Source organism: Pleurodeles waltl, chromosome 1_2 (assembly GCF_031143425.1).
Source record: "Pleurodeles waltl isolate 20211129_DDA chromosome 1_2, aPleWal1.hap1.20221129, whole genome shotgun sequence".
In the NCBI taxonomy this organism is placed as follows: Eukaryota; Metazoa; Chordata; class Amphibia; order Caudata; family Salamandridae; genus Pleurodeles; species Pleurodeles waltl.
The window spans coordinates 687398741-687412357 of record NC_090437.1 but is presented as its reverse complement, the minus strand read 5'-3'; positions in this window follow the sequence as shown (position 1 = coordinate 687412357).

Genomic DNA, 13617 nt, shown 5'->3' with positions numbered 1-13617 from the left:
CCCGAGTTGCAGGTCATCCCCGCACTCCTATACCTGCTCCTGTACCAGGAGCACGCCCGGCGGCGCGGAAGACATCGGTGAGTACTGCACCTACGACACAGGGGAGGGAAAAGATTACCGGCACACACCCACCCACCCACACCCACTACAACACACACATCAATGCATTCCCACAGATCACTGTCACAACCCACAAACCCCCCCCTCCGAAATAATGCAAAGACCAAAAGAAGAGATCTTAAACGGGCAGATATATTGAAAAATGGACAGCAGTAATCCAAATAAATAAATAAACTATGTACAAAATATATACATCTACTAAATGTAGTCCAACCACTGTCCGTGGACCACAGGGGTCCTGAGCAAAGGGGCAAGGCCCAGTCCCACGACAAGAACTCCACGGAGAGAACACTGCAGGGGCATCAGAAATAAAAAAGGACAGGCACCTCAGGGGGAAGGGAAGGGGGGGCACCTCAGCCACTTGAGTACACAACGCCAGATCCACGAGGGGACTCCATGACCACTGGGCCATCCTGGGGAGAGCAAAGCCACAGTCCATACAGTCCATACAGTGGGTGGCCTGCCCACTGGGCCATCCTGGGGAGAGCAAAGCCACAGTCCATACAGTCCATACAGTGGGTGGCCTGCCCACTGGGCCATCCTGGGGAGAGCAAAGCCACAGTCCAAACAGTCCATACAGTGGGTGGCCTGCCCACTGGGCCATCCTGGGGAGAGCAAAGCCACAGTCCAAACAGTCCATACAGTGGGTGGCCTGCCCACTGGGCCATCCTGGGGAGAGCAAAGCCACAGTCCAAACAGTCCATACAGTGGGTGGCCTGCCCACTGGGCCATCCTGGGGAGAGCAAAGCCACAGTCCATACAGTCCATACAGTGGGTGGCCTGCCCACTGGGCCATCCTGGGGAGAGCAAAGCCACAGTCCATACAGTCCATACAGTGGGTGGCCTGCCCACTGGGCCATCCTGGGGAGAGCAAAGCCACAGTCCATACTGTCCATACAGTGGGTGGCCTGCCCACTGGGCCATCCTGGGGAGAGCAAAGCCACAGTCCAAACAGTCCATACAGTGGGTGGCCTGCCCACTGGGCCATCCTGGGGAGAGCAAAGGCACAGTCCATACAGTCCATACAGTGGGTGGCCTGCCCACTGGGCCATCCTGGGGAGAGCAAAGCCACAGTCCATACAGTCCATACAGTGGGTGGCCTGCCCACTGGGCCATCCTGGGGAGAGCAAAGCCACAGTCCAAACAGTCCATACAGTGGGTGGCCTGCCCACTGGGCCATCCTGGGGAGAGCAAAGCCACAGTCCATACAGTCCATACAGTGGGTGGCCTGCCCACTGGGCCATCCTGGGGAGTGCAAAGCCACAGTCCAAACAGTCCATAACATACTCCACTGCCACTGGAGGAGGCATGTTGGCCAGAGGACATCCTGCAGCCCTGCCCGAGACAGATCCTGCCCTGCCACGTCTGCCAAAGGGCCAGCGGTTCCTGCCTTGAAGGGCCCAGTTCAGCGGTCCTTGCCTTGAAGGGCCCAGTTCAGCGGTCCTTGCCTTGAAGGGCCCAGTTCAGCGGTCCTTGCCTTGAAGGGCCCAGTTCAGCGGTTCTTGAGACGGCGGTCCCCAGCGGAGCGGTGCTGGAGACGGCGGGGCCCAGTTCAGCGGTTCTTGAGACGGCGGTCCCCAGCGGAGCGGTGCTGGAGACGGCGGGGCCCAGCGGAGCGGTGCTGGAGACGGCGGCCATTCTATGGCCAACTGCTCATTGCCTGGTGGTGCCCTCCTGGGCAGCGGGGATGGTGCTCCTTCAATGCCCACCTGGGCTGTGGGTGGTGGGGCCCTCCTGGCCAGCTGGGCTGGGTCCTCCCTGGGCAGCGGCTATGGGGGTGGTGGGCTCTCCCGGGGCAGCTGTGCCGGTTCCTCCCTGGGCAGCGGCTATGGGGGTTGCAGGCTCCTCCTGGGCAGCTGTGACGGGTCCTCCATGGGCAGCAGGCCTGCTGCCTGACTTCTCCGCCTTGCTGCCCTTGCCCTCCTTAGTCGGGAGTCTGTGGCCCTTTCCTCCCTTTGGAGCTGTGGCTGTTGACGGTGGCTGGCTAGTGTCCTGGGGGGATATAGAACCCGGGCTCCGGCGGCGGCCCTTCCGCCTTCTGCTCCTCTTCCCAGGGGGTGGGCTGGCTGTCCCCTTGCTGCTGGGCAAAGATCCAGACCTGCGGGCTGGTGGGCTCCAATACCCCTGCACCCTTGTCAAGGGGGCTGCAGGGCTGGTGGTGGCTGAGGTGCTCTTCTTACCCCGACGAGAAGGAGGGGGGGGCTCAGGGTCAGGAAAGAAGGTAGCAGTAGAGAGATAGATTTTCCTGGGACAATGGATAGTGGTAGGTACAGTGGGTATGGGAGTGGAGGGAGAGGATGTGGTTGTAGGCGAGACCAGTTTGCTGTCTTTGGGTGCAGGAGCGGGAGGCTGTCGTAAGGTGGATGGCTGTTGGGTGGGTGGGTGGCTGCGTTTGTGTGGTGTGGAAGAGGGGGTGACAGACACAGTGGGAGAGGACACAGGGGACGTGTAAATGGCAGTGGGGGTGGTGACTGCACGTGTGCGGACTGTACTGGAGGGTGTGCTGGTGATGGAAACACTGGCTGATGGTGAGGTGAATGAAGGTGTGAGTGTAGACGTCACAGGGAGGGAGGAGGGAGACGAGGAGGTGGGGGTCACAGAGGTGGTAGTGACTGTTGGCATGTCTGCATCGGAATGTTGCTTGTGTGAATGTCTGCGTGATCTGTGGTGCTTATGTTTGGATGAGCTGCTCTTGGGTGTTGAGGTGTGTGCAGGCTGGTCTGATGGTGTGGGTGGGACAGGCAGAGGAACAGGAGACTGGGAGGAGGGAGTTAGTAGAGGGAGGCAGGAGACAGGGACAATGGCTGCCGTCAGTGCTGAGGCCAGAGCTTGGAACGATCGCTGATGGGCAGCCTGACCCGAATGAATGCCCTCCAGGTACGCATTGCTGCGATGAACCTCCCTCTCCACCCCCTGGATGGCATTCAAAAGGGTAGTCTGCCCAACAATGAGCGTTCGGAGGAGGTCAATGACCTCCTCACTGAGGGCAGCGGGGGTAACAGGGGCAGGGCCTGAGGTGCCTGGGGCGAAGAAGATGCCCGGCTTCCTGGCAGAGCGGGCACGGGGCGAACGCTAAGGGGCTGCTGGGAGGGCGGAGATGGTGCGCTGGGTGGCGGCTGTACCTCTAATGGCGGGGGCACGGATGGTGCCACCCCCGCAAGGGAGCTCCCTTCCGAGGACGTGTCCGTGTCGCTGCAGGGTCCAGTCGTCCCCGTTGTGGAGCTCCCCTCGCCCTCCGTCTCACTGGTCCAGTCAGACTCTGTGGCATGGCCCTCCTGGGCCATGTGAGATGCAGCTCCCTCCTGCCCCGATGCCACTTCTCTTCCGCCTGATGATGCTGATGCACACAAGCACAGAAAGACAAACAAAAAGGGGGGGGGAGAGAGAAATAAAGAGATTTTGAGTACATGGATCACCGGTACAGTTAGCGGACATGACAGACACAGATGCCCCCTGCACTAAGTTGTGCACTTGGGGTCCGCTACGCATTCCGTGGAACATGCCCTACACGCCTAGAGTTGACAACTGCACCCATGGATGACACTGCCCAGGGATGGCTGTACTGGCACACTACTGAGGGTGGTGGCTGGGGACACAGGGGCTTACGGGGGTGCCCAGCCTACAGATATCGCCCTGGCCTAGGGGGACCCACAGCCCTCCTCCCCCACCCAGACACCTCCACTGCGCGACAACAGAGTAGATTATGCTTGTACTCACCCCCTTGTGTCTGCTGTGCTGCCCTCACGTGCCCATCCAAATCAGGGTAGGCCACCGCCAGGATCCGGAACATCAGGGGGGTCAGTTGACGGCAGGCACCCCGCCTACGTTGGGAGGCCATCCCCAGCAGAGACTCGGCGGTCTTCTTGGTCCCGCGGCGGATGTCCTCCCACCTCTTGCGGCAGTGGGTGCCCCGTCGATGGTGGACCCCCAGGGTCCGGACTTCCTTGGCGATGGCACGCCAAATCCCGATCTTCTCATGGGTGCGGACCTATGTGACACGTACAGGGAGGGAGAAATACCACGTTCAAGTTTGTCTGCATTTTCGTTGCCAGTGGCCCAACGCCCCCCATCCCCGCCAGGCCCCCCGCCATGCCCCCGCCAGGCCCAACATGCCCCCCATCCCCGCCAGGCCCCCCGCCAGGCCCAACATGCCCCCCATCCCCGCCAGGCCCCCCGCCATGCCCCCCGCCAGGCCCCCCGCCAGGCCCAACATGCCCCCCATCCCCACCAGGCCCCCTGCCAGGCCCAACATGCCCCCCATCCCCGCCAGGCCCCCCGCCAGGCCCCCGCCAGGCCCCCAAGCCAGCCAGTGGCCCCAAATCCATATTGAATTAAACTCACTTGTTGGTCTGGAGGACCGTAGAGTAGCGCATACTGGGGGAGGACCCCATCCACAAGTTTCTCCAACTCTTCTCCAGTGAAGGCAGGGGCCCTTTCCCCAGGCGCAGCAGCCATTGTCCCTTCCAGACCGAGGTCACAGCAACACTTGCAGTATAGGTCCTCTCCTGTGAAAGTTCAAGTCGCAAGTGAATAAGTACATAGAAAATGGCGGTCACGTCCGCGGCGGTGCTTACCGCGGCGGTGCGTACCGCCACCGCCGGCGCCCTTCGCCATTGGCTCCTGAAACCCATAGGCTTCAATGTTAACCAATGCGGCTTCGCGCCGCGGTCTTCGACCGCCGACCGCCGCGGTGTGCCACGCCAGCGCATTGACCTCACATCCCATTGTCACACTTCACAGGTCAGGCAGCCGCCATTTCGAGGGGCCACATGGCTCAATTTCAACTGCGTCACACAGGCCTAGGCCTTGCATAGCCACTCAGACACGCCATTCACTGCATAGAGAATCATTTACTGTGCAAGCTGTGAGTACGTACCTGTGGGTTGCTTGACTGTGTGCTCCATGTTGTCCTTCCTAGGCACCGTCCGCTGGGTTTGGCGAGGAGACGGATGAATCCTCCCGTGTACAGGCCGCTGGTGGACCTGTCGACAATGGAAGCACGCCACATTATCCTGACCTACCGGCTTGACCGTGCCACTATACATGAACTGTGTGCCCAGCTGGAGCCCGACCTGATGTCCCCCATCCGCCAATCCACAGGGATTCCCCCTCTGGTGCAGGTCCTGTCAGTACTCCACTTCTTGGCAAGTGGGTCATTTCAGACAACAGTGGGAATTGCTTCTGGGATGTCTCAGCCCATGTTTTCGAAGGTGTTATCCAGAGTGTTGTCGGCCCTGATGAAATACATGAGGAGCTACATCCTTTTCCCTGAGGTGGGCGAATTGGCTGCAGTGAAGGGTGATTTCTATGCCCTTGGACATATTCCCAACGTCATTGGTGCCATTGATGGGACCCATGTGGCTTTGGTTCCCCCAAGAGACAGGGAGCAGGTGTACAGGAACAGAAAAAGTTACCATTCCATGAACATCCAGGTGGTGTGTTTGGCTGACCAGTACATCTCGCATGTAAATGCCAAATTCCCAGGGTCAGTGCATGACGCCTACATCCTAAGGAATAGCAGCATCCCTTACGTGATGGAACAGCTAGAGAGACACCGTGTATGGCTATTGGGGGACTCTGGGTACCCCAACCTGTCGTGGCTACTGACCCCAGTAAGGAATCCCCGGACCAGGGCAGAGGAACGGTACAATGAGGCCCATGGGCGTACTAGGAGGGTGATCGAACGCACCTTCGGCCTCCTAAAGGCCAGGTTTCGGTGCCTGCATATGACAGGTGGATCCCTAATGTACTCACCTAAGAAGGTGTGTCACATCATCGTGGCCTGCTGCATGCTTCACAACCTGGCTTTGCGCCGCCAGGTGCCTTTCCTGCAGGAGGATGGTCCAGATGGTGGTGTTGTGGCAGCTGTGGAACCTGTGGAGAGTGAAGAGGAGGAAGACGACGGGGCTGAAACAGACAACAGGGACAGAATCATTGCACAGTACTTCCAATAGGACACAGGTAACAATTCAAACATAATTTAGTTTATGTAAACTACTCTCCTGCATCTCTGCTGCCTGTCTATTTGCCCCAGTGTATGATGACTGAGTTGTGGCTTTTCCCTCCCTATTTCAGATCTGGGGTCCCCACTACGAGTCCTGTGCTTCGTTTCCCCATGGACTACAGCTTTGTGGCAGCTGTTTGTTGACTTCACTATGTACAAGGACATATTTGCACTGTCATGTCAATTACAATATTTTGAAATCACAGCCAGACTCCAGATAGTTTTGTGCAAAATAGGTGTTTATTTCAGTGCTCAAAATGGGATGGGTGGTTTCAAGTGGGTGGGGGCTATGGTGAAGGAATGTCCATGGCAGAGTCCAGAGTAACAGTCACACAGGTGCATTGTCCATAGGCCTGTGGAGAGATGGAGCATGGGCAGTTCAAGGATGGACAGGGTGACAATGTGGGACAGTGGGATGACATCAGGTGGTATCCTTTGCTGGCGGGGGTCTTGACATCCTACTCTGTCTTCTTGCGAGATCTCAGGGCCCTCTTGCTGGGTGGTTCTTCTCCTGCAGGAGGTGGGGGTCTGGTGGGCTGCTGTTGTGCGGGGGCCTCCTGTACACTAGCGCCGGCGGAGGTGGTTGGCTGTTCTTGGTCCAGGCTAGTGGCAGGGGCCCTTTGTTGTTGTTGAGTGTCCGTCCTGGTGTTGATGAGTTCCTGCAGCAGCCCTACCAATGTAACCAGGGTGGAGGTGAGGGCTCTGATGTCCTCCCTGTACCCCCGATAGTGTTCCTCCTGCAGTACCTGGATCTCCTGGAACCGGGCCAGTACCGTCGCCATCGTCTCCTGGGAGCGGTTGTATGCTCCCATGATGGTGGTGAGGGCCTCGTGGAGAGTGGGTTCCCTGGGCCCGTCCCCCCCCTGTCGCACAGCTGCCCTCCGAGTTGCCCTGTTTCCCTGGGCCTCTGCCCCCTGGCCGGTGTGCCCACTACCACTGCCCCCAGGTCCCTGTTGTTGTTGGGGTGGTGGGTTGTCCTGGGTGCCCTGTAGTGGTAGACACACCGCAGATTGACGCGCCCTGGAGACAGAGGCATGGGCCCGCTGGGTGGGAGCTGTGCTGGTGTTCCCAGAGGGGTTTGGGTCTGTAGTGGCCTGTGCCTGTGTGAGGGGAACTGACTGTCCAGAGGTCCCCGATGGTCCGGGCTGGTCATCAGTGTCCAGGTCGACAGAGCTGCTGTCATCGCTGACGGCCTCTTGGGTGGGGGGGTGGAGAATTCTGGGCCCTCCGTGGCGGTGTGTTGGCGGTCGGGTCCTGCAGGGGTATAGAGGTATGGTTATAGTTTCAATGTGTGGCATATGGGTGTATCTGTGGGTTCCCGTGTCCGCAAGTGCTGGCATTCGTGTGTGGGGGCTTTGGTGAGGGTGGCTTGTGGGGGGGATGTGTATATGCATTGGGCATGCTTTGGTGATGGGTGTCCATGCTTAGTGGACGCATGCAGGCCTAGGTTTTGGGATGTGTGGGTTGTGATGGTGAGACATTGGCAGGGAATAGGTGTGCTGGGGGTGGGGGTGAGGATGGTGGTGGGGGTGAGGATGGTGGTGGGGGTGAGGGTGGGGGTGAGGATGGGGGTGGGGGTGAGGGTGGGGTTCGAGGATGGGGGTGAGGGTTGGGGTATGATTTGGCATGCAGGTGGGGGGGAAGCAGTATTGAAGCTTCAACTTACCAGAATCCATTCCTCCGCCGACTCCTGCGAGGCCGTCAGGATGCAGGATGTTCAAGACTTCCTCCTCCCATGTTGTAAATTGTGGGGGTTGAGGTGGGGGTCCTCCGCCAGTCTTCTGCACGGCGATGTTGTGCCTGGATACCATGGAACGCACCTTCCCCCGTAGGTCGTTCCATCGCTTCCTGATGTCTTCCTGATTTCTGGGGTGCTGTCCCACAGCGTTGACCCTGTCGACAATCCTCTGCCATAGCTCCGTCCTCCGGGCAATGCTGGTGTATTGGATCTGTGTGCCGAAGAGCTGGGGCTCTACCCGAACGATTTCCTCCACCATGACCCTGAGTTCTTCGTCTGAGAAGCGGGGGTGTCTTTGGGGTGCCATGGAGTGGTGTGTATGATGGGTGGGGTGGAGTATGTGTAGTTAAGTGTGTTGAGTGTGGTGGTGTGTGTTGTTTTGTGTGTGGATATTGTGTGGGTGATGGTGTAGTGTGCCTCTGTGTGATGGTGTTCTGTGATCGCTGATGTGTCTCTCAGTGCTTCTTTTAGGATTTTGGTCGAACGGGTTTGTGGGTGATGTGGGTGTGTGTTTTATATTGTATTGTGTGTGTGGGAGTGGTGTGTGTATGTGTATCAGGTGTGTGGAATTCAAATCGTCCAATGTGGCTGAGTTTTGTTCGTTTGTGTGTATTCTGACCGCGGCGGTGTGTACCGCCAATGGAAAACCGCGTTTGAAAGACCGCCGCGTGGATTCGTGGGTCGTAATGGCATGGGCGTATTTCTGTTGGCGTGACGGTGGAGGTTTGGTCACCTCCACTTTTCCGCCGACCGCTGGTCTGGCGGTCTGTTGTGGCTGTCGGATTTTCTGAGGTTTGGCTGCTGCGGGTCAGAATGACCGTGGCGGGTTACCGCGACCGCGGCGGAATTATGGAGGATTTCTGACCGGCGGTAGGCGCCTTTTACCGCCGAGGTCAGAATGACCACCATAGACTTCAAGAAGAAGCACGTGTTCAACCCCAAATTTATAGGTCCTTACACTGTCCTTCAGCAAATCAATCCTGTGGCCTATAAACTGCAATTGCCAAGATCATTACGGATTCATCCAGTGTTCCACACTTCCCTCTTGAAAAAGGCAGTCCAGAAGGTCCGCCCTCATCCAGCTCCTGTTCTAGTACAGGGGGAAGAAGAATACGAAGTCAAGAAAGTGTTGGATTCTAAACTGAGAGGGCGTAACCTATGGTACTTAATCTCATGGAAAGGTTATGGCCCTGAAAGTAACTCAAGGGATTCCGCATCTGATAGTCATGCTCCAGTACTTGTGAGGCGCTTCCATCGACTCAATCCAGACAAACCAGGCCCTAGAGCGCGTCTGGGAGAGGGGAGTACTGTCAACACCAGGGCAGTGCGCGCTCTACGGGCGACTAGAATGCAAAAACCCAGCACTCTCAGGATAACGTAATTTATGCATTGTGCTGATATGTTGTTGTTTAACCTTTTGCATTGCAGAGTTCAATCTTGAAGACTTATTTTTAAGGTGCTTATAAATACTGTTCATTTGCAATGTATCGCTGCAGGCTTTCAGAGTGTGTCTGGGTGTGGTCCCTTTCCAGGGCCTTCTAGAAGCTTTCCCTGCAGCATGCCTGGGTGTGGTTGTGGGCTGGGCCAAGACTCTATAAGAGGGAGCCAGCCCAGCTCCACGTGGTCACTATTCAGAGGTTCCGGTGCAGAGCAGCAGCAACTTCCTGAGCTCCTGTTCCGGTGGCCTGATCTTCCAGGCCTCTGCCCTTCATTCTTCATTGGTGATCCTTGTTCAGGGCGGTAAGACGGAGGTTGGGCTGGGCCCCCGACTCCGTTATCGAGGACGCTCTAATTCTTGGGCTTAATTCTTGCATGATTAACAAATTACTCTTGTGCGTGTGAATGTGCACTTGGGCGTTTTGTGGCATTTGCATGCTTTTACTCGAATCGGCAAGACTTGCGATTCTTTCTCCATGTTTAATTCATGTTAATCATTGTGCGCTACCATTTCTTGACAATTTCATGGTGGCCTTCGAACCGCAAGACGGGCGATTCGATTTCTTGTGCTTAACCATTGATATTCATTGTGTGCTACCATTTCTTGACAGTTACATGGTGGCCTTCGAATCGGCAAGACGCACGATTCGTTCTCTAGTGATTTAACCCTTGGTATTCATTGCACGTTACCATTTCTTGGCATTTACATGGTGACATTTGAATCGGCAAGACGCGCAATTCTTTCCTCATGCTTAATTCATGTTATTCATTGTGCGCTACCATTCCTTGGCAGTTACATGGTGGCATTCGAATCGGCAAGACGCGCAATTCTTTCCTCGTGCTTAATTCATGTTATTCATTGTGCACTACCATTCCTTGGCAGTTACATGGTGGCATGCGAATCGGCAAGACGTGCGATTCTTTCCTCGTCCTTAATTCAGGTTATTCATTGTGCGCTACTATTCCTTGGCAGTTACATGGTGGCATTCGAATCAGCAAGACGCGCAATTCTTTCCTCGTGCTTAATTCATGTTATTCATTGTGTGCTACCATTCCTTGGCAGTTACATGGTGGCATTCGAATCGGCAAGATGCGCAATTCTTTCCTCGTGCTTAATTCATGTTGTTCGTTGTGCGCTACCATTCTAAGGCATTTACTTGGTAGTACTCGAGTTGACAAGTTGTGTGATTTATTTCTGAATCTATGTTGTGTTATTCATGGTGCACAATCCTTCTATGGTGTTTACTACCTATGTAAAAATCTGCAATGTGCGCAATTCATGTTCCAACATTTTGAGAGAACAAAAAAGGCCAGAGTTTTAGATGTAATGTTGTATGTTCCTAGTATGTATTCTCAAAAAAAGGATTCATGTGATGGTTCAGATTGTTTTCCTGATTCTTATGCAAGAGAAAGTACTTGAATTTGAAAGTTTCATTTAACCCCTCTTGATTCCCTCACAGGTATCCAGTCATCTTTAAGCCTGGTCATTTTAGTCTAATTCTTAGGTTGCTCATGTTTTCAGAATGAGGATGCTTAGAGTTATAGCCTAGTATTGATTTCATGAGATGTAATTTTGATGTTGTGTGTTTTAACCTTTAGCTTCCTACAGGTCTCCTTCCCAGCTGTTCCCTTCCTAATCCCCTTTTCCCCACTTGGACTCTCTTAGACTCTGTGACAAATCTAATCAGAGTATTGGAGCTGTCTTGTGGTGGAAGTGTTGGGAACGTGCACAGACCCTGAGGATCTGGTGACTCTGACATAGGCCTACTTCAAAGGAAAGTCTCTGTTGTTCTCAAGATCCTGCCTTGCTCAGGCCAGGCCCCAGACACACTCCAGGGGGTTGGAGACTACATTGTGTGAGGACAGGCACAACCCTTTCAGGTGTAAGTGACCACTCCTTCCCTCCCCTCAGCCCAGATGGCCCATCAGGATATGCAGGATACACCCGAGCTCCCTTTGTGTCACTGTCTAGAGGAGAGGTGCAAACAGCCCAACTGTCAAACTGACCCAGACAGGGAATCCACAAACAGGCAGAGCCACAGAATGGTAGAAGCAAGAAAATGCCTACTTTCTCAAAGTGGCATTTTCAAACACACAATCTAAAAAACAACTTCACTAAAAGATGTATTTTTAACTTGTGATTTCAGAGACTCCAAACTCCATATGTCTATCTGCTCCCAAAGGGAATCTACACTTCAATCATATTTAAAGGCAGCCCCCATGTTAACCTATGAGAGAGGTAGGCCTTGTAACAGTGAAAACCGAATTTGGCAGTATTTCACTGTCAGGACATGTAAAACACACAAGTTCATGTCCCACCTTTAACATACACTGCATCCTGCCCCAGGGCCTACCTCAGGGGTGCCTTACATGTATAAAAGGGAAGGTTTAGGCCTGGCAAGTGGGCACACTTGCCAAGTGGAATAGGCAGTTTAAAACTGCACATACAGACACTTCAGTGGCAGGTCTGAGCCATGTTTACAGGCTACTAATGTGGGTGGCACAACCAATGCTGCAGGCCCACTAGTAGCATTTGATTTACAGGCCCTGGGCACCTCTAGCGCATTTTACTAGGGACCTACTGGTAAATCAAATATGCCAATCATGGATAGCCAATGTACACATACAATTTATACAGGGAACACTAACACTTTCACGCTGGTCAGCAATGGTAGAAGTGTCAAGAGCAAACAAAACAGCAAAAACAGAGTCCAGCACACAGAAACAACCTGAGAAGTAGAGGCAACAAATTAGGGGAGACCATGCCAATGATGTCAAGTCTAACATACCCCCGTGCCCCCCTCACTCTTAAAATTACTGACCACCACTGCATATTACTGATGAATTACAATTGAACATGTAGAATTGCAACTATCTGTATGTGCAGTTGCTAGTCCCCCTGTTAACCTCAATCAGTCTTTTCCATTTTTCAATGGGATATGACATTTGTCGGCTTTGCCTAAATGTGGAAAAAGCAAGCATCACAGCTCAAAGAGCCATTTATTAAAATAAAGTTTGTATTAAAGAATGGAGTAATAATATCAATGCACAGTAGACTTTCAAGCAATACCGCTTCTCATTGGTTACATCAAATACATAGGAGATTAGTATTTAAATTACAGTTGGTTGCCATGCAGTTGCTGACAGTTAGGCCATTGCGTGCCAAGCACAAAACAATAAATTAGGGTGCTAGTAGAACTTGGAGCAAGACTGTATGGGTGCTTAACTATTTTCTGGATTGAGATCGAATCTGGATTAGTGTTGTCTAAAGAAATGGGAGACAACATTTTCCATATTTTCTCCATTTTATGATTACCAGCCCTTTGCACTCTCATATTCTCTGAGATCAACACATTCACAACAAGATAGCCTAATTTAGTGTTGTAGATTAGCTTGTAAATACACAAACATATAGTGATTTGAGCCTCGGCTGAAAAGAGAGGCTAGAGTTCCTTTTTCAGCATTCGATGGAATGTTTTTGAATTTCTGGGTGCCAGTGATTAAAGAGGAATGACAGAGTGCTATCCAGATGATCATTGTTTGTTTTGGTTAGAATTATGATATGCTATTTAGAGGAAATTGTGTGCAAAGAAAATGCTTGACTTTTTGAAGGAGGCAGATCTGATGCCTGACTGCTTATGTTTCATGTTGAGGTGTGTTCAGTTTTGATGCTTCATTTTTCCATTATAGCAGTTCAGTTTGAGGTCTTGGAGCACATTAATTGCTACACCTCTTTACTTAAAAGACACTTTATTCAGGTTAGTATCATATCTGTCTTGTGCAATCACTTACAATATTTAGTTTCTCTGTTATCTTCCGAAATATGCACATTCTCTAAAGACCCATTAAAATCAGTCAAGCATGGAGAAAGACATTAATCATGATTAAAAATAGCAATATAAACACTACACAATAGAGAAACCGAACAAAAGTGGATTCCTCCCAAGCTGATTTTTGAAGGTAGAAACACACATATCCTCTACTAACCTTCATAATGTCTATTTTCTCTCTTCATTTTAGTATAGACATTATCTTTAAAACCGCTATGTATTCCCATGTGTAGTACTGCATCATGTTTAAGTTAATGTCTTTTAGTAGTCATTTCAACATTAACATTATTCAGACAATCCAAAGCATTTTCAACAGAAGTCAATAAGCACACCAGTCCCACTAAAACTATCAATAGTATTATCAGTATTATTAACCCTATAGATTTTACAGTGCTTACTGTACTCCATCTTCTATTAAGACAAAAAGTCTTCTTGTGGAAAAAATTCAAAAATCAAAGAACAATGACATTTTCTTTTCTTTAAAACAA